The sequence below is a fragment of the Bidens hawaiensis genome, unplaced genomic scaffold (genome assembly GCF_021521415.1).
Source record: "Bidens hawaiensis isolate Kalapana, Puna unplaced genomic scaffold, B.hawaiensis_p1.1 tig00030524_1, whole genome shotgun sequence".
In the NCBI taxonomy this organism is placed as follows: Eukaryota; Viridiplantae; Streptophyta; class Magnoliopsida; order Asterales; family Asteraceae; genus Bidens; species Bidens hawaiensis.
Genome location: NW_027495091.1, coordinates 156302 through 179568, shown reverse-complemented (window position 1 = coordinate 179568; position 23267 = coordinate 156302).

Below are 23267 nucleotides of genomic sequence, written 5' to 3'. Positions count from 1 at the left end.
AAGTGGGGAAGTAAGTCGTTGCGTGTGGAAGGCGGCAAAACCCGCATAAACACAAAAAACGGCCAACCTTCACGCAGGTCAGTTATAGGTGAAGTTCAGTCATCCCACTAAATGAAAGTGCCGGCCCTACCCGCACAATCATGATAGAGGAAACTGAACTTTAACCTATTAACAACCGCGCGTCGAACGGTTAACTTATTCAACACTAATATGCCGGTCTTCACCGCATACATAAGTGGGGAAGTAAGTCGTTGCGTGTGGAAGGCGGCAAACCCGCATAAACACAAAAAACGGCAAACCTTCACGCAGGTCAGTCATAGATGAAGTTCAGTCATCCCACTAAATGAAAGTGTCGGTCCTACCCGCACAAATCATGATAGAGGAAACCGAACTAACCTATTGACAACCGCGTGTCGAACGGTTAATTTATTCAAAACACTGATATGCCGGTATTCACCGCATAAATAAGTGTGAAAAGTCGTTGCGTGTGGACGGCGGCAAAACCCGCATAAACACAAAAAACGGCAAACCTTCACGCAGGTCAGTTATAGGTAAAGTTTGGTCATCCCACTAAATGAAAGTGCCGGTCCTACCCGCACAATCATCATAGAGGAAACTGAACGTTAACCTATTGACAACCGCGCGTCGAACGGTTAACTTATCCAAAACACTGATATGCCGGTATTCACCGCATAAATAAGTGTGAAAAGAAGTCGTTGCGTGTGGAAGGCGGCAAAACCCGCATAAACACAAAAAACAGCAAGAATTTCTAAGGAAAAGATGAGGAAAACCTTCACGCAGGTCAGTCATAGGTAAAGTTTGGTCATCCTACTAAATGAAAGTGACGGTCCTACCCGCACAATCATGATAGAGGAAACTGAACATTAACCTATTGACAACCGCGCTTCGAAAGGTTAACTTATTCAGAACACTTAGAAAATATCTTAAGGAAAAAATGAGGAAAACCTCCACGCAGGTCAGATATAGGTAAAGTTTAGCCATCCTACTAAGTGAAAGTGATGGTCTTACCCGCACAATCACGAAAGAGGAATCAAAACTTTAACCTATTATCTGCCACGTTGAAAGGTTAACTTATCCAAAGTACTTAAGAAATTGCTAAGTTAAACTAAAGTATGCACAAGCGAATCATATATTGTTTATGCGGCAGAACAAGTGCCAAATTAAACTATAATATGCATGAGCAAGTCGTATAACGTTTATAAAGCAAGAGTGACGGTCCTACCCGCACAAAAGATTTATATTCCATAAAAATTCAACTGTTACAAGAATGGCCGGGTATCTACCCGCCTACAATAATATAAATCTATACAAAGACGTAAATCTATCCTAACAGTGGGAAAGGATTTAAAAGATCAAGCTTCAGGGCCACTCCCTCCAAACCCACTTGTACCCACACCATCAGTTGGCTATGGCGGTTCAAAGAAGGTCTTGAGAATGGTTAGCCCATCATCAGCAGCAGCAACTTCGTTCACCTTCTCCACCACCGGGTGCGGGAAGGCGGCATACTGGTTCACTGCTTGGTCATATACAGCTTCAGTATCCACATCATATAAAGGGAAGTTGGAAGGCGGGATGCCCTTCTCAACGAACCCTAGACCAAGCAGGAAGCCAGCCTTTTCCCCATCCTCATGAGAAGCGTTGAGGGCTGCGCTCATGGCATCGTCATATGATGTGTCCGTGAAGACCCGATGCACAACCTACAAAACAAAAATACTAGTATCAAAACCTTTTCTAAGTACAAAGAAAAGCGTAAAGATATTATGAAGCTATGCATACCTGCGACAACGCTTCTCGTAGAAGCCATTCCTTGGTAACTAGAGCCTCCTGGAGGGCAGCTTGAGCTTCATTACGGGCGCGTTCGGCTTCGTTCTTTGTAAGGTTGGCAAGCAACACATCTTTGGCTGCAGCCTCTTCGACGCCCTTTAGCTTACGCTCAATGTGGTCAAGCACCCCCCTCTGGTCCAAGATCTCTTGGAGCTTCTTGGCATCTTCCATGGCCAAGGCATCATGAGCCTGCTGGAGCCTCTCTAATTTGGCTTTGTGCTCCTCATTCTCAGTGCGTAGAGGCTCAGCAACAGCTTCAGCCTTGGTGGCCCTCTCAGTTGCGTTCCGTGCAGTTTCCTTAGCCAACCGAAGCTGTTCATTAACAGCTTGGGTAGCCTTGGAACGGGCCTCGAGACGGGCCTGAACTTCAACCTCGAGGGCCTTGAAAGCCTTCTCCTTCTCCGCAGCAACGGCGGAGAGTCTCCTGTTCTCCTCCCGGATAGCCCGCGCCTGAGCTACTTCTTTGATACGAGCCGCCTTTAACTTGTCGTTTTCACGACAAAGCAGCTCGACGCACGGCTGCATCCGGGCAAGGAGAATTCGAAGCTCGTTTGTCAGCCTACCCTCTTGGTAGCTCGACATAGCTTCTCTTAGTGCACCACTGGGGGCGGCGTGGCGCGCCCACTCGACGCAATCCACAGCCGTCCGAAGGGTGGTTCCCCGGCGGATGTTCCACCGCGGAACAAACACCTCATTCGAATCCGACACTGCAAAAACAAAAAGCAGTTAGGAAAAGATGATAAAAAACAAAAATATATATAAAAAGGCCAAAATAACCCTACGCACCTGTAGGGTCGACAACAGGCCGATAGCCACCAAACCCATCACCTGAACCTAACGGATATCCATCCAAGAGGTCAGGCAGATGGGAAGGAGGCTGAGGTTGGCTAGAAGCCCCGAACATACCTGCTGAACCGGCCGGGGACAAGGTAGTCGCCGGCGCCGGAGGCACGGTCGAAGCCGCTGCGGTAGAGACCATCGGAGGTGAACTCACTGGAGGTGAACTCACAACCGTGGCCGCCGCTGCAGAAGAACCCGCAGAAACTATCACCGCCGGCTCAGTCAAGGATTCCGTGAAGATCGCACTGACAGCCGGCGGAGATGACGTTACAGTTGGAACAGTTGCCTCAACAGGATGAGCAACTGAACCAATACTGCAAACAGGCGCAGCCGCCTGGGTCGTCGCCTCGGGTAGGTTGACCAAACCTACCGTCATGGGTCCAGAACTGCTCCTTCCCGCATCACTTTGGAATGCAGTTGCATCCACGCCTGCATGAAGACAAGATGGTTAAATATAATAGCGGAAGGATATGCAGTTAAAGTAAATGAAAATTATACTTACGAGTTCTCTTCAGCTTGAAGGTTCTGATAGGCGGGGACGAACCCGATGGAGCCGGCCTCTTCACGCCGCTCACCGTCGTACTAGACTGCCCGGAGGTGACAGCTGTCTCAACCTCCGAAACAGTGGCTCATCACCACCAGGGTTCCCCGCCACCTCTTCACTCTCGGTCTCTGACTCTGACAGATTCCCCTGATCGGCAGTGGAGGCAACCTTCGCCTTACCCTTCCCGACAGCAGCCTTCTTCTTCCGCGTGAAGAAAGGACCATATGCGGATTCCTCATCAGAAGATGACAAAATTAGAGGAATTCCAGCAGAGGTTTGAGCATTGACAGGGCGAGGGTTAAATAACTCCTTACCTGGCCGCGTGGCGCTCATGATCGGGTGGCCCGGCGGGTAGACCTCCACAAACCGATCCGCCGTTTGCTCCAAGATGGGCAACTCGTTCTCATCAAGAGCACGGGTACCCATCCGAGCGGGACCACCAGCTTCCCGCGGATGCAGGAGCGATTGTAGGTCGTTTCCCTCTGAAAACAAAAGAAAAACAGTTAGAAGAAAACTTTAAATCAGCAAAGAAGATGAAGCATACCGTAAGGGATAGAGTTCAAACCGTATTCAAGGACGATGGGAACCTGTGGCTGTGACAATCGACAATTTCAGGTTAACTCCGTTAACTCAACTCCGTCAATTCAAACTTAAGATCATTGAATCTATAACGCACACCTCATTACATTTAAACTAGGGTTTAAATGACGCTTAACACTTACTACATGTGTAGTCTTTCGGGAATTGCACCGAAACGCAAACGAGGTGACGCAAACGATTGATGAATAAACGAAAAACGTCAAAACAGTAATTATGTGATAATTATGTGTTAGACTTATGTGTTATGTGATAACATGACTATAAACATTAACTCAAGATGTAAACAAGTTAGTTAGGCTAGAAAAGTAATACTTAGAAGTGGAGGGACTTGAATGTAACATGTTATGTTTATAAATACATCATTAACTAAACCCTAACTATTCTTTTCTTTCCCCACTCAAAACCGATCAGCCCCCATTCCCTTTGCTCCCTTGGCTGCCGTCGACATACACACACAAATACACCATCAATTTCAAGCTTTGATTGAAGAATTAGGTGCTAGGAAGGTATAATTGATTATCCTATACATTCTTATTACTTGATTTTGATATTTGTTGGGTTAATTGTAAACCCTAGCTGCCGATTCTATATGTATATGTAGTTAATATGATTGTTGTTGATTAATTGATGATTTGATAACTAGTTTGGATGTTGTTACATGTTGATTGTTGTGTCTATGATTTGAGTTCAAACAAAAACCCTAATCATGTATGTAATGGGTAATTGATGTGCATGGATGGTGTTTGTGGAGTCTAGAGTGTTATATGAATGCATGATAGTTCATAGGTTGTTAATATATTGAGTTTGGATGCAAACAGTTCCTGGACAGAATGTGTATTTTATGTTTAAGTGACTGTAACGAAGTTTAAATGTGAAAATTGATTGAGATTATTGGTACTACAGTAAACTAGATTGAGTCTAGTTTCTAAAGAATATAAACTTGTAATTTTTGGACAAGTAGAAGTTAACTTTTATGATTTTACAAAAACGTTGTGCAAAGCTGAGCTGTTAGACCTGCTGTTAGGTTGTGTTGTAAATGTTATATCTCATGAACTACGAGACCAATTGGGTTGGTTCTACTTCTGGAAGTTGACTTATTGAGTTAGGAACCTAACCCAAGTGGTCTTGCATTTATTGGATTTTTGTTTAACGGGAATTGCAAATAACATTCTGTTGCGCATGAATTTGACTGTTATGAGTTTGCTGTAATGATTTGATGATTGTGAGAAAACTATGTGGAATAAAAATATAATAAAATATGTTCTGGAAACCTAAGACATATATGCTTCTGTGATGATTTTTGGTAAATTAATTGTCATGATTTGACCAAATTGCCCTTATGGGGAATAATGGCTAATTAATTGTCATGATTTGACCAAAATGCCCTTACGGGGAATAATTGCTAGTAATGTACGTTATGAATACATGACACGTATATGATTGCTTACACATGTAATGTGTCACAAAAACACTTGTTAAAGTCACACACGATTCACAAACGAAACACGAAACATGTTATGTGCATAGGTATTATGTGCCGGGTCTAGAGACTCGATAATATTCCGACACTTAGAAAAATCTCTTTATTGTTTTAGAACGCTAGAGAGAGTTTTTCGGTGACGCGCATCTTGGTGATTTAATTTGGGAAATTCTTCGCAAACAGTGAGTTTCACTTTCCCCTCTTTAAACTGTTTTCAAACGCTTTTCACTTTGGGGAGATAACATACTCCACAACGCATTTAAGATTTTGTTATAAATTATATATCACTTGTAAAGGCTAAGTGGCAAACGAAACATTTGAAGTCCTACACATCGAACCGGTTAATATTTAGAATAGCGAGTCACTGTTGAGTAGTACTACTGGGTTTGACAAACCCCACCCAACGCTAAACTCGACTGGAGGTCGAGCGGGTGTAATTTTGGCTAACACGTACCATGGTCTGGATGACCTGATGACAAGGCACTTAATAAACGAGTCAGCTTCGGTGTCGAACACTTAGTAATACTTGTTGTATAGACTAGCTACCTATCGATATATAATTGACATAACACTATCTGGTAACGCAAAACGCAAAACGCTGAAACGCAAAACGCTGTAACGCAAAACGCTGAACGCAAAATGCTGAACGCAAACGCTAAACGATTTATTTTTATATAACTTGTGAACTCACCAACCTTGTGTTGACACTTTTAGTATGTTATTCTCAGGTAGCCGAGGCGGGCGCGCGGTTTAGGAACATGCATTGCTTGAAAAACTTTTAACCATGCAAACTTACTTTTAACTGTTATCATTGGTTTTAAATCGTCCTGCGTGACGTAACATTGTTTCTATGGTTTTACGCTTCCGCACTTATTTTCATTTAAACGTTTTTATGGTTTGATTATAACTGATGATTCCGATCCTGTTAGTTCACACCCTCTGACGGTAAAACTCCGTTAGTGGATTTTGAGGGTGTGACAGATTGGTATAAGAGCCATTGGTTATAGCGAACTAGAAGCTGCATGCATACTAGACTATAACCGCGACGACCCATTAGTTATAATGATACGCACTGCATAGGTTTGTGTAGTCTTGTAATCTTATCTCTTTACCTCTTTCACTCATACGCGCGCGCATACACGGCTTACCTGTAGGACTGTCGACGCCGCCACCCTCATCATCATCTGATCCGATGACTCATGCTCACGGGAAGGAACCGCAGTTACCTACCGCATCGCCACCACGAGTAGTCCCGGAACTCGAAGCTCCCGCACCGAAGAGGTACCGCTAATCCGGAGGCATATACGAAAACGACGTTAGCTGGGATTGGTACCCTAACATGATCAGACGTATGGTCTATCGCGAGCAAGTTCCCCCGTTACCTCACCCGAACCACCCTGCTTATCCCAACACCCTACCACCCATAACCGAACCTGTAGAGCGAGTTCTCGCAGCTGTTGTTTCATGTTTGGAGCGTGATGTGGGTTACATGCGCTATACGAGAGCGAACGTTTCCGGACTGTTAAAAGACGGAACCGAGACTAAGGAGGAGATTGCCCGCATGGCCGCGGCAATGAAGGAAATGCAAGAGGCTAGTGATCAACAGATGAAATTACGATGAAGATGCAAGCTGAGATGATAGACTTGCAAGAGCAACTCCAAGAAGCAAGGACCCGAACCGAGATAGCTCTAGAGCGTTGCGATGTCTTACGAATGCAACTTGCTCAGAACGCAGCCGAACCTGAGGCAGAGCCTGAGGCCGAACCCGAAGGAGATCCCGAAGAGGAGCCTGAGGAGGATCCCGAGGAGGAACCCGAAGAGGAACCGAAGGAAGGACCGGCTGAGCCAGAGGCACACTCGGACGTGTCCTCAGGCGACGACATCTCGGGATGATAATACCTAGATGGCTGGAAGAAACGCTGGACAAGGATGTGGTAACATCAACTTGACTGCAGCTGAACTCCAAACTCTGCTGAACGATCATGCAGCGGCCGCTTTAGCCGCACACGTTCAGAATCAAGCTGGAGGTCCAAGTGGAACATGTACCTTCAAGAACTACCTTGACTGCAAGCCCAGTACGTTTAAGGGCACTGAGGGAGCTATAGGCTTCCTGCGTTGGGCTGAGAAGGCTGAGTCGGCATTTGAGATGTGCAATTGTCCCCCTGCCAGTAGGGTCAAATTCGCTGCTGGAACACTTGAGAATTCTGCCCTCACTTGGTGGAATTCAAACGTGCAGATCCTTGGATTGGAACTGGCTAATGCTATGAACTGGGAGGAGTCAAAAACATGATGCGAGAGGAGTACTGTCCTAGAGAGGAGATTTCGAAGATTAGAGTCAGAATTTTGGTCACTGAAGATGGTGGGCTCAGAAATCGAAGCCTACACTACCCGTTCTCACGAGTTAGCGGTGATGTGTCCGCGGATGGTAGATCCGCCGAGTAAGAGGATTGAAATGTATATCGATGGGTTAGCACCGCAGATTCAGGGCATGGTGACGTTTTCCAGACCAGCCACGATTCAACAAGCGATCCGTTTAGCTCACAAACTGACGGATCAGGCTGTGACCCAAGGTGCGTTACCACCTAGAGGTTCAACCACTAAAGCCCGTGACAACCCGAGTAATGACAACAACAGCAACAGCAACCCGAGCAGTGAAAAGAGGAAGTTTGACAACACCAGATCCTTGTCCTCGAACCTCCCACAGCAACAACACTACCGTAAGCCCGAATTCACTCGAAGCTTCAACAATCAGAGTCACAACAACAATAACAACGGTAGCGGGCAAGGTTCGAGCGGATATGCTTGTGAAATATCCGAAGTGCAATAGGTGCAACTGTCATCATGTTGGCCCGTGTGACCGTGTTAAGTGTCAGAGATACGGAAAGATGGGTCACCAGGCGAAGGAGTGTAGAGGAGACCTTGCGGCAACGGGTGCTCCTAAACCACCTATGACGACGAAGGGATGTTACGAATGTGGGCAGGAAGGTCATTTCCGGAAAGATTGTCCCAAGCTGAAACAGAACGACAACAATGGGGGTAATGGAAGTGGCAGTAATGGTGGAAGCAATGGCAAGGGAAGAGATTTTGTGATTGGGTCGGGTCAAGCCGCAATGATCCGCATGTGGTGACTGGTAAGTTCCCTGTAAACGATTGTTTTGCTTCTGTATTGTTTGACACTGGAGCTGATAGGAGTTTTGTGTCGAAAGCCTTTAGCCAACTCTTAGACTTAACTCCAACTCCGTTAGATGCTAAGTTTCCTGTTGAATTAGCTGACGGTAAGACTATAGTAACGACTCATGTACTTGCGGGATGCAAGTTAAAACTGTCAGGTCATGTCTTTGATATCGACCTTATTCCTTTTACGCTTAGTAGTTTCGATGTCGTTGTCGGCATGGACTGGTTATCCGAGAACTGAGTGTAGATTATATGTCACGACAAGATAGTTCACATTTCTACCCCTTCCGGCGAGATCATTTCGGTCCGAGGTGAAAGAAGCGGCATGACCACCAGCGTCATTACCCTTATGAAGGCGCAGAAGTATCTACGAAAGGGTCATCCGGCAATTTTGGCGCAGATTGTTGAGAAACCCGCGGAGGAGAAGCGAATTGAAGATATACCGGTTGTGCGAGATTTTCCGGAAGTTTTCCCGGAGGATTTGCCTGGACTCCCTCCTATACGTCAAGTCGAATTCCAAATCGAGTTGACACCCGGTGCAGCACCCATAGCACGAGCCCCGTATCGGCTCGCACCGGCGGAACTTCAGGAGTTGTCCACTCAGCTGCAAGATTTGTTGGATAAGGGTTTTATCCGACCTAACTCATCGCCGTGGGGAGCCCCTGTCTTGTTTGTCCGAAAGAAAGACGGGACTTTCCGAATGTGCATCGACTACCGGGAATTGAACAAGGTGACGGTCAAGAACCGTTATCCTCTACCCCGAATTGATGATTTGTTTGACCAGCTTCAAGGATCGAGTTACTACTCGAAGATCGATCTGCGATCTGGTTATCACCAACTAAGAGTGCGCGAAGAAGATATCTCTAAGACGGCTTTCAGAACACGGTATGGTCACTACGAGTTTTCGGTTATGCCTTTTGGCCTAACCAACGCACCAGCTGTATTTATGGATCTCATGAATCGAGTATGCAAGGCGTACCTCGACAAGTTTGTGATTGTTTTCATTGATGATATTCTCGTCTATTCCAAGAACGAAGCTGACCATGAAGAACACTTAAGGGTGATTCTGGAATTATTGAAAAAGGAACAACTGTATGCTAAACTCTCGAAATGTGAGTTTTGGCTTCACGAGGTTCACTTTTTAGGACATGTGATCAACGAGAATGGTATCCATGTCGATCCCGGTAAGGTGGAGGCCATCAAAAAAAACTGGGAAGCACCTAAGACTCCGACTGAGGTGCGGCAATTCCTAGGACTGGCCGGCTACTACCGACGTTTCATCGAGGGATTTTCAAAGATTGCTCAACCCCTCACCGCTTTGACTCACAAAGGCAACAAGTACAATTGGGGTGACGCGCAAGAATCCGCTTTTCAACTGTTGAAAACCAAATTCTGTAGCGCCCCTATTCTAGCCCTCCCCGAGGGAACGGAAAATTTCGAGGTACATTGTGACGCATCTATACAAGGTCTCGGTTGTGTGCTGATGCAACTCGAGAAGGTTATAGCTTACGCCTCTCGACAACTACGGGTTCACGAGAAGAACTACACGACCCATGATTTGGAACTTGGAGCTGTGGTGTTCGCTCTTAAGATATGGAGGCATTACTTGTACGGTACCAAGTTTACCATTTACACCGACCACAAGAGTCTCCAACATATCTACGATCAAAAGGAGCTGAACATGCGACAGCGCCGTTGGGTCGAGCTGCTCAAAGATTATGATTGTGCCATCAAGTACCACCCTGGCAAGGCCAATGTGGTGGCCGACGCCCTCAGCAGAAAAGAAACAGATAAACCCAGACAGGTGAGAGCATTGCAACTCACGATTCATGCCAACTTGCCCGATCAGATTCGCGATACGCAACTTGAAGCTTTGAAAGATGACAATCTTCCATCGGAACTCATGCGGGGCATGAACAAGCAACTTGAAACCAGATCGGACGGGGTCCGATATTTTGAGAACCGGATTTGGGTTCCACGGTTCGGAGAGTTGAGAACTCTAGTGATGGACGAAGCCCACAAGTCTTGATATTCTATCCACCCTGGCTCAGATAAAATGTATCATGATTTAAAGGCACTTTACTGGTGGCCGAACATGAAAGCCGACATTGCCACCTACGTGAGCAAATGCTTGACTTGTGCCAGAGTCAAGATAGAATACCAGAAACCATCTTGCCTACTGCAACAACCGGAACTCCCAATGTGGAAATGGGAACACATCTCAATGGATTTTATTACGGGTTTACCTAAGACACCGACGGGATGCGATACCATCTGGGTGATCGTTGACCGGTTGACTAAGTCTGCACACTTCTTAGCGATTAGGGAATAGGACAAAATGGAAAGACTAACTCGTGTTTACATGAAAGAAGTGGTGTCTAGACACGGAGTGCCTGTCTCGATCATTTCCGATCGAGATTCTCGTTTCACTTCGCACTTTTGGAAGTCGCTGCAAAGCGCACTAGGCACCCGTCTTGATATGAGCACAGCATACCATCCTCAGACGGATGGGCAAAGTGAACGAACTATTCAGACCCTGGAAGATATGTTGCGTGCATGCGTATTGGATTTCGGAAAAAGTTGGGAACCTCACTTACCTTTGGTAGAGTTTTCGTATAATAACAGCTACCACGCAAGTATTAAAGCAGCACCGTTTGAAGCACTGTACGGATGGAAGTGTCGATCACCTCTCTGCTGGGCAGAGGTGGGTGACAGCCAAATCACTGGTCCAGAACTAGTACTCGAAACTTCGAAAAAGATTGTTCAAATCCGAAACCGCATGGCAGCAGCACGAGATCGTCAAAAGAGTTACACCGACAAGCGCCGAAAGCCTCTCGAATTTCAAGTGAACGACCAAGTATTACTCAAAGTTTCACCTTGGAAAGGTGTGGTTCGCTTTGGGAAGCGAAACAAACTCAACCCACGATACGTTGGTCCTTACCGGATAACTGAGCGCATTGGTCCGGTGGCATACCGACTGGACCTACCAACGGAACTCAGTGGCGTACACAATGTATTCCACGTATCCAATTTGAAGAAATGCCTATCTGATGAAACCCAAGTAGTCCCTTAGGACGAACTGCAAGTTGATGAACAGCTACGCTTTATTGAAGAACCAGTTGAAGTTTTGGATTCGGAAACCAAAACACTCAAGCACAGCAAAATTCCAATCGTTAAAGTTCGTTGGAACTCGAGACGTGGACCGGATTTCACGTGGGAACGCGAGGATCAAATGATGAAAAATTATCCTCACTTTTTGAAGGGTTGACTAAACACCGAAAACCGCGAAACCCGGCAAACCGTCAGAAATCACCGGATGTATGAATTAAATTTCGGGATGAAATTTCTTTCTACTAGGGGATGATATGACAAACTGAAATTTTTCTTACTTTTTCAGACACTCATCACGACTTGACTCAAATTTTCGGGACGAAAATTCTTTAACATGGGAATGATGTGACAATCGTCAATTTCAGGTTAACTCCGTTAACTCAACTCCGTCAATTCAAACTTAAGATCATTGAATCTATAACGCACACCTCATTACATTTAAACTAGGGTTTAAATGACGCTTAACACTTACTACATGTGTAGTCTTTCGGGAATTGCACCGAAACGCAAACGAGGTGACGCAAACGATTGATGAATAAACGAAAAACGTCAAAACAGTAATTATGTGATAATTATGTGTTAGACTTATGTGTTATGTGATAACATGACTATAAACATTAACTCAAGATGTAAACAAGTTAGTTAGGCTAGAAAAGTAATACTTAGAAGTGGAGGGACTTGAATGTAACATGTTATGTTTATAAATACATCATTAACTAAACCCTAACTATTCTTTTCTTTCCCCACTCAAAACCGATCAGCCCCCATTCCCTTTGCTCCCTTGGCTGCCGTCGACATACACACACAAATACACCATCAATTTCAAGCTTTGATTGAAGAATTAGGTGCTAGGAAGGTATAATTGATTATCCTATACATTCTTATTACTTGATTTTGATGTTTGTTGGGTTAATTGTAAACCCTAGCTGCCGATTCTATATGTATATGTAGTTAATATGATTGTTGTTGATTAATTGATGATTTGATAACTAGTTTGGATGTTGTTACATGTTGATTGTTGTGTCTATGATTTGAGTTCAAACAAAAACCCTAATCATGTATGTAATGGGTAATTGATGTGCATGGATGGTGTTTGTGGAGTCTAGAGTGTTATATGAATGCATGATAGTTCATAGGTTGTTAATATATTGAGTTTGGATGCAAACAGTTCCTGGACAGAATGTGTATTTTATGTTTAAGTGACTGTAACGAAGTGTAAATGTGAAAATTGATTGAGATTATTGGTACTACAGTAAACTAGATTGAGTCTAGTTTCTAAAGAATATAAACTTGTAATTTTTGGACAAGTAGAAGTTAACTTTTATGATTTTACAAAAACGTTGTGCAAAGCTGAGCTGTTAGACCTGCTGTTAGGTTGTGTTGTAAATGTTATATCTCATGAACTACGAGACCAATTGGGTTGGTTCTACTTCTGGAAGTTGACTTATTGAGTTAGGAACCTAACCCAAGTGGTCTTGCATTTATTGGATTTTTCGTTTAACGGGAATTGCAAATAACATTCTGTTGCGCATGAATTTGACTGTTATGAGTTTGCTGTAATGATTTGATGATTGTGAGAAAACTATGTGGAATAAAAATATAATAAAATATGTTCTGGAAACCTAAGACATATATGCTTCTGTGATGATTTTTGGTAAATTAATTGAGACGCTATGATCGGTGGAATAGTACAATCTTTTAAGTAGAATTTCTGTCTCGGTGGAACTAGCTGCTGAGTTTTGTGAAAATGCATGAAATATGATACTTGCTAATTTATTATCGTGTTTTGACCAAATTTCCCTTGAGGGGAATGATTGCAAGATAATTGTCGTGTTTTGACTAAAATGCCCTTGCGGGGAATAACTGCTAATTGATTGTCATAATTTGACCAAATTGCCCTTATGGGGAATAATGGCTAATTAATTGTCATGATTTGACCAAAATGCCCTTACGGGGAATAATTGCTAGTAATGTACGTTATGAATACATGACACGTATATGATTGCTTACACATGTAATGTGTCACAAAAACACTTGTTAAAGTCACACACGATTCACAAACGAAACACGAAACATGTTATGTGCATAGGTATTATGTGCCGGGTCTAGAGACTCGATAATATTCCGACACTTAGAAAAATCTCTTTATTGTTTTAGAACGCTAGAGAGAGTTTTTCGGTGACGCGCATCTTGGTGATTTAATTTGGGAAATTCTTCGCAAACAGTGAGTTTCACTTTCTCCTCTTTAAACTGTTTTCAAACGCTTTTCACTTGGGGGAGATAACATACTCCACAACGCATTTAAGATTTTGTTATAAATTATATATCACTTGTAAAGGCTAAGTGGCAAACGAAACATTTGAAGTCCTACACATCGAACCGGTTATTATTTAGAATAGCGAATCACTGTTGAGTAGTACTACTGGGTTTGACAAACCCCACCCAACGCTAAACTCGACTGGAAGTCGAGCGGGTGTAATTTTGGCTAACACGTACCATGGTCTGGATGACCTGGTGACAAGGCACTTAATAAACGAGTCAGCTTCGGTGTCGAACACTTAGTAATACTTGTTGTATAGACTAGCTACCTATCGATATATAATTGACATAACACTATCTGGTAACGCAAAACGCAAAACGCTGAAACGCAAAACGCTGTAACGCAAAACGCTGTAACGCAAAACGCTGAACGCAAACGCTAAACGATTTATTTTTATATAACTTGTGAACTCACCAACCTTGTGTTGACACTTTTAGTATGTTATTCTCAGGTAGCCGAGGCGGGCGCGCGGTTTAGGAACATGCATTGCTTGAAAAACCTTTTAACCATGCAAACTTACTTTTAACTGTTATCATTGGTTTTAAATCGTCCTGCGTGACGTAACATTGTTTCTATGGTTTTACACTTCCGCACTTATTTTCATTTAAACGTTTTTATGGTTTGATTATAACTGATGATTCTGATCCTGTTAGTTCACACCCTTTGACGGTAAAACTCCGTTAGTGGATTTTGAGGGTGTGACAGTTGCGCCTCCGCCCCAGCATCCTTCCACACCCGGCTCATACCGAGCATCACCATCCCGGACTCCGCAAAGCGGTAAACCGGAGACTGGACCCGGGAAATCTTGGAGAACCATTCCGCCTCCTGGTAGTTGGAGGCGTGAAGGTTCGGGAGAGCTCTCCCTTTCTTGAACGTCATCGCTATGGGGACGACGCGAGCGGAGATGTAAAAGAACTCCCGCTTCCAGGACCGAAGACTGTGCTCGGTAGCGCAGATCTTCAAACCCTTGATCCAAGTGACCAAGGTATACCACCCCTGGATGCACCTCCAGGAATAGAAGGTCATCAGGCGGTCGACATGGGGCTCCACGCCCAGAATGAGGCACACCCATTCAAAATGGCGAATCTTGGCGATCGCCATTGGGTGTACCTCCGTCAGATGTACACCGTGTCTCTCCAAAACACGGTACACAAACTTCGTCAATGGGAACCTGAGATTCCCATAAACGAAGAAGGCGGCATACACCCCTATCTTGCCCTTGGGGGCATCGTACACCGTCTGATGAGGCTTAGGAAACTCAGGCTCGAAAGGCTCGAGCATGAACTTCCTAACAATGTACTGGTACAGGTCGACGGTAAGAGCACACTGGCACTCACCAGCAGTACTCTTATCGTCCTTATCAGAAGTAGACGACGGATTCTCGGCATACACATCAGACTCCTCGGCGGTAGCCTCAAGATCATGAACGGAAGACATGTTTTGAATGTAAAGAAGAACGATTTTAGGAGAATGCTCGACAGAAAAGTTAGAGTATTCGCCGGAAATCGTTTAGAAGAAGAAGAGAGGTGAAACTGTGAGTTGAGATGCAACCTCTCCTCTCTTTATATACTCATTGCAATGAATGCGATGAATTTAATGCGGAAGAGAGAGGAAAACGCTGGTGCAATGAAACTATGACACGTGGAAAAAGCAAGCTGGCAACAGCTGTTGACAGGACGCGTGCCGTAAACTTCGCGGCCACGCGCCCGAAAACTCGCGCCCACGCGCCTGAAAAAGCGTCTGGAATGACCATATACTGTCACGTCGCCATAACTTCCTGCACGTCCTGACACTGCCAGAAGAAACCGTCGGACGACGTTTCAACAGTTTGAACTGTTCTTATCATTTCACCAACTCTTCGAATTTCAAAAAGATTCAAAAAGATTCAAAAGTAAGCGGGACTATACCCCTTACCTTGGCAACCAAGTAACTATAAGACAGTTGCGAGTACAGTGTTAAGGCAAAACCCTTCACATACTTAGCACCTGCAGGGAATTGAAGCCAAGAATACCTCGGCAACCAAGTAACTATAAGACGGGTGCGGGTACAGTGTCAAGGCAAAACCCTTCACATACTTAGCACCCGCAGGGAATTGAAGCCAGGAATACCTTGGAAGTAAAGTAACTATAAGACGAGTGCGGGTACAGTGTCAAGGCGAAACCCTTCACATACCTAGCACTCCGCAGGGAATTGAAACCAAGAAGGATCTTCTGGGCCATGCTTGCGGAAACGGGAATAACATCCCCGCATAGCGGGAACGTCGAGGACTAGATTGTTTGAAGCTCCAAGATGGAATTGGTTGTTTAACATAATTGATCACTATGTTCAAAACTACCAAAACCTCATGGAGAATCTACACAAGTGGAACTCAACGCTCCTGACTTGCGAGGAGGTTACAGACCTACCCGCATCATACCCAAAGATCAAGCAGAAAATCGGGAATTTCTGCATGTGACATTAGGACTTCCGCGGGAAGAATCCCCATGGAAAACCTTAAAACTAAACCCATTTCAAAACCCTTTGCTTAAGTCCAAAAGTTCACCTCACTTATTAACAATTCATGAGAAGAACATTGGACTGGGGGGACTTGAAGAGGTAGGTCCCAGCAAAGCCCAGTTGGACCCGCAAGACTCACCTCAAAGAGGGACGTCTGCGCAGTTGAACCCGCAAGACTCACCTTCAACAGGGACGTCTGCGCAAAGGCTAAACTCGCAAGACTCACCTTGAAGAGAGACGTCTGCGCAGAAACCAACTGGATCCGCAGGACCCACCATGCTCAGAGACGTGACGTCCTTACGCGCAGTACGCAAGCTGTTCCTGCAGGAAAAGCTTCCCAATGGTCGACGTACTCCGCCTGTTCCCGCAGCAACGGATACTAGCCATCAGGGAAGGCTACCCGCGCAGCAAGGCTACACGCACAAGGCACTTAACTCTTAAATAATTCAGTAATGTCACCTGAAGAAGGAGTGAGCAAGCCGGGAATACTCCCGCACAAAGCCGGGAAAACTCCCGCCCAAATGAGCCAGTCCGTACTTTACTGGAGGATCTTTTGTACTGTACCTGACGAGGTATGGACAAAAGATCTGACCAAAGCTGCGACAGCTCACTGACAACAGTACAACGAGCAGCACGCTCTAGTACTTAAAGTCACTATTAGCCGCTGCCTACTCACCAACCCCTGTCGGGGCACGTCCATAGCCTGCAGTTGGTGGAAAAGGAATAGTACACAGCCGGCCTGGTCACTATCAGCCGCTGCCTACCCACCAACCATCAGCATGGCACGTGCGTAGCCCACAGTTGGTAGAACAGGAATACTATTCAGCCGGCTGTACCTTCTTGGAAACCTACCTTCGGCTATAAATACTCCAACACATTGGAATGGTATGGACACATTATCTTACATTATCTGATATCTCATTATCTTATCTTCTCTAGCAATCTCTTAATATACACTTATATTCAAGAGCAATCGAGTCTGATTCTCACGCCGGAGGGTGGTCACAAGGAGGTACCCCCCCTTCTCAGTGACGAGCTCACGGTGTCTGTTTTACAGGTCATCAGAAGAACCATCTTCGCCGGACCTAACCCCTCGTGGGAAACATCTATTTAACCCCCAGATTATCCATAATCTGCCCGGGGTCGATTAGTGTTTCTTCAAACACCAACTTTATATAAATATACAAATTAATATATATGTGTGTGTGTGATATATGTATGTGTATACATACTAATCGATTGCTTATTTGCCACAAACTTAAGAACTAAAGTATACACAATGTTACAATATCAAGAGTAGAAAAATTCACGGTTTGAGAATAACCATTTTATGAAATATGAGTATATTATTTAAATGTTACCATGACCCTTCAAATACATAAAAATTTTATATTTGTATCATTTTTATTCTTGTATTATTGTAAATTAGTTGAAATGCACATATCCGACCACATTTTACTTCTTTTTAACTACTTGTATTTATTTACAGGGTCGTTTTTGAGAATTTAAATACATGGGTCGAGCCAAAATAAAAAGACTCGTATGCCTTAACGAAAATTTTTTATTCGTTAATGTAAATAGATAAAAAAAACATCGCAATAATCTTATTTTTAACACCAAAAAACATATACATGTAATATGTATAAAAAAGTTTGTGCCTCTGAAACTTATGTGTCCCTGCCGATTGTGCGGCTCACACACCCTCTGAGCCTCCTCTGTTTATTGATCACACGTTTCTACTTCATTCTAAAAAATGTGTTGGAAGTTGGAACAAACATTTAGTCAAAAAATATCGAAGTGTCTTGACTTAGTCGTATTAAAGTGTCGGATAATCTTTTGTCTTTTCAAAGAGTAAAATTTCAAGTTTAGTCGTTGTCTAATAAATATGCAATAAGTTTGATGTTTTAAAAGGAAATTAACTAGAAAACATAAAATGATGTTTCTATGTAAGCAAACTTTTATATATGATATATCACAAGATATACTTGAAATATACTTTAAAAAATTTAAACATAAGGAAATAAAAACTGTAGTTGAAAAAGATGATAAGTACAATATATAATGAATGGAGTACAAAATAGCATAGCACAATAAGCATTTTTGTTGCTTGGTGTTAAATAAAGGGGGTTTGTAACGTGTATGCATATGATATGGAGGCAAAGATTCTAGGAATGTGATAACACGTGTCTCATGTTGTATAAGTATTCCCTTCCTACTAACCTCCACCCCTGAATATCCCTTTTGTCTGCTTCATGTTAACTCTATTCCTTATTTATATTCTTTTTTTTTTCTTTTCTTTTTCTATTATTTATATGTAATAAATATATTTTATTATTTATCAAAATTTTAATTGTTTTACATTCAAAACTTGGATCTTTTCTCTCAAACCAGGAATATAAGATGCTACAACAATGAACCAAATACTTCATTTATTTTTATTAGCTTTATTTTTTATAGAAATGATAGGTGCAATGGTGGTAAAAAAAAGTGAAGAGTTTTATATAAAGTTATATTCGATTTACATGTAAAGATAATTTCACTTTAACAAATCTACCCTCCATATATTTTATAATCATCAACAGTATAAAAAGAGTAACTTTTAACTGATAATTAAAAAAAAAGTTTATGGAGCATTGGTATGTTAAATCTATTTTTTTTAACGATGGAGAATCTCACGTGTAAATCTATTTTTTCAGGACTATGTCCAAGGTCGATTTGTCGACCGCCGTGAGACCATACTCCTTGATGCGCGGAAACCGGATGAAATCCGTAAATCCTCGCCCTATGTCGGGTTCGAACCCGGGATTAAACCCTGATTCGTCTCATCATCCATATGTCCTTCGAAACGGCCTAAGTATGAATCAAACATGTGCTCCGCATTGAGAGGACATGTCTCTGACCACTAGCTAGATTAACTTCTCAAGACTTACGTTAAATAGTATCGTATATTGGGGGGTTAAATGTTAAAACACAAAGGACCAAAGATATAAGAAGTGAGAAGCAATATAGTCTATTAATTTTATATTTGCACAGTAGAAATTAACTTGAGGAAAAAAAATTGTAGGAGAAGACAAAAGAAATAACCCACATTTGTTGATTTGTTATCTCCACAAGCAACGCACGTGTTAATTACCGCATCATTTTAGGCGTCTATAATTTTTTCATGCGAATTTTAAAAAAATTTCACAATAATAACAATCGTTTTTATTTTTATTTTTAATATTAGCATGACTTTGTAATAAAAAAAAATTAAAAACATAGTTACGCTTTCAGTGGGTGTTCTTAGTCATTGTGTATTTCTACTCATCGTTGTATAATATATATTCATCATTGTGTTTTACGTTTCATGTCATTGTGTTTTACATTTCAGTTTACTGTGTAATACGTATTCATCAATGTGCTTTATATATATATTAGATAACCTTGTTATTTTATCATTATATTTCAGGTTATTGTATAATATGTATTCATCATTATGTCTTTCTACTCATCATTGTACAATAGTATTATTTCATGATTACAATTTTTAGATTTCATCATTTATGAGAAAAAAAAACACAAAGACAAGTGTAAAAACACAATGATTAGTAGAAAGACACAATGATGAATAATAAACATAATGACGGACCACAATGACAAAATTTTTGTTTAAATTTTGACATAACATAACCATACTCTTATTAAAGATATAAATACGCTGGTTGTCAGTGATTTTTGTTAAATGTCCTATGAAAAAATTATATACGTTTCAAATTATGAAAGAATTGACATATGTCTTGCATTTGAAGAGGAAAAATGTGAGTTTTTCCCTTTGTGTCTTTCCCTATTTGATCTCCATTTAATACAGAGACAATCTATTTTTCCTACACTTCATATCTTTTGTAGTTTGTACTCCTCTTTAACCTATATAAATATAGGTGGGCAAACTGGGTTTTGTAGGAACCAAAACCGAATAGAAACTGATTTCGGGTTAGATCAACAAAAGAAGAAGCGGGTTGGATAAGAATTGGTTCCATGTATGATTGGGTTGTTGATTAGTTTTGTCGTTTTTTTTTTTTAATTTTGGCCAGGTCAGATATGAGTTTTGATCGGGTAAAGGTGGAACCGATTCCAAGGGGTCCATATCAATTCCGGGTCCGGGTATAATTTATCTGAGAATCCGAAACCTGGTTCATAGCCGTGGGTCGAGTAGGACTAGGCCATTGGGTCGGGTCTTGAATCGGGTTTTATGCCCGGTGTCCACCTCTATATATAAATATCAATAAGTGGGCTGCTAAATGGGCCTGAAGTAACTAATGGTTAAAGAACAAAACTTTTGTGCTACTAAAGTAGGCCCAACTACTGATTTATTAAACTAAATTATTATTATAACTTGTTATTTAAATATTTGGAACATTTTTAAAGCAAGTAATTGAGAGATTTAGGTCAGATTCTATTCTTTCTTTATCCAACCACTAATTTTTTTCTTTCGTTTAAAACGTATGCTGTTTATCAAGTTGAAGAGAAAATTCTTGGAATCAAATAGAACAAAAAGGTGGTCTTTATTTTGCCTTATCTAAAATATTCTTTTTAATGGCTTTCAGAAAAGATATTGAGGGTACTTTTTGGGATGTCACATTGTCATGTCTATTTAAGACTAGAATCAAATTAGCCGGTATAAATACGGTATCGAGATGACATAATCTTGTTTATTAGTGTCATATTCTGTAATTTATCTGGTACTATTATGCATATTCTTAATCCTAGGGACCATGTAGAGTTGATCAAATCATTCGTGACTGGAATTTCATCGGGACAATTGTCAAACTATTGGTATTTGGAAGCTTGCGTTTTGTGAACGTTTATTCTAACAAAAAGTGATTATGTTGATGCTTTGCATCTTTTTGGACACTTATGTGGGTTTGTATTCTAGACTTTGAACTTTTGAGTTTACGAATGGTCACACTATATCTATTGCAAATTCTATTGCGAACATTATTTACTTTTAACTTCTACCTAATATAATTGTATCTTTGCTTCTCATGTACCACATATAACTTAATTATGAATGGGAAACAATAAGAAGACTAAAAGAACACCCTATAATTGGAAAATTTACTTTACCAAACCAAACCAATGACGTGATATCACACTCGGTCTGAATCCAATAATGAACCTTAAAGCCAATAAATTTTGATATCACTCGGTCTGAATCCAATAATGAACCTTAAAGCCAACAAATTTAAATTCAGTTAACTTTAATCCATATCGTATTCTCAATTGCATGTATATTGACTTTAAACGCACAAGTAGCGAAATGAAAATTGATATTCAACTCATTTTTTAACATTAGATTTCTGTATTTAGAGTTTATATATGTTGTAATTTGTTATATAAACATGACATAAATCATTCTCATGGGCTATAAAAGTTAATCACACCTTATGACCAAAGAATATAATCCTAAATATTTTGTTAAAATGTTTTCAACTCAAACTATGCTAACATGAATGTCATATAATGTAGAATGGATTATTTTCATAGAGTAGTGAATGATTGATTCATTGATTCAATCATTCATTGAATGAAAGAATTCCAATTATGAAAGCAAATAGAAGATGCAAATGGGGTTGTAGTATCAAGTTCTAATTTTAAATTTTGAAATACTTTTTTAGGGTTTTTGCAAAATTCTTCATAAAGAAGTTTGACCTATAATTCGTAAATCCATTAGGGAAGTGGAGAATGGAATTAGAATAATCTTGATTGGCTTATTGGTATAAATATATTTGCAAGAAAATATTTAAATAATGTTTAATTAAATAAAAAATATAAATTGTATTATATTGTAAGTATTTTCATCTTTATTATGTCAACTAAAAGAGAAGAATCCAATTATGAAACACTTTACAGCCTTAAAAATTGCATTAGTAGATACAATTTCACACTTTTACACACTTGTTCCCAGCTTCCACTTCAAGGAACTTGTTCTCAAATATAGAACAATTTATAGAAACCAATGATTATTTTATTACTAAATTATTAATCAACGTCATCAACACTAAGAGGTACATAAAATTTAGAATCAATGAAAGATAAATTTAGAAAATAAAATAATTAATTTCTGATACAATGGCAAATAAGATATTTTAGTTACCATAGGAAAAACTGGTGTAACTAAGATATATTATAGGGTGTCATGTATTTTGATTTATATAAAATAAACCATCATATTATTTTTAGAATGACCTCTCCTCTTGCTTTTCATACACTCTTCTTGAAAAATCAAATTATAAATTGTCATAGTTCACCCTTAACAAAAAACTCATTGTTTTTAAAAATGTTTTCATAACAAAATCACATAAATATATACTCTCTCCGTCCCATTATAAGTGTTCATGTTTGAAAAACACAAAGTTTATGGTTTCTTTTATATTAGCCGGTTTATACACACTCCAACCTTGAGATCTTCAGTTTTGTAATCATCATGATCGTTTACATGGATTATAAATCTAAGTGGAATATTTCAACTACTTTTTCCCAATTTTATATTAGCCAATGCAGTTTTGAAAATGATCAATGACTCAAGAAACTTATAACTAATCATAGATCATATAAAAGTGAACCAAGGATTCAAGAACAAAGTTATTATCAATTATTCAATCCAAAAACTAAAGAACTATAACGCTACTTATACTAACCAATGAAAATAGATAAACCTGGAACTGATATATTACTGTAGGCATAAGGGTCGGGACTTCGGGTTACTAACAAGAAGTCAAAAATTGATGTCGTTTCAGATTAAATGTATTGTGCTCTTGTAGGTAGAGATGATCAACAAAACCGGTTCCTGGAACCGAACCGGTGGACCCGAACCGGAC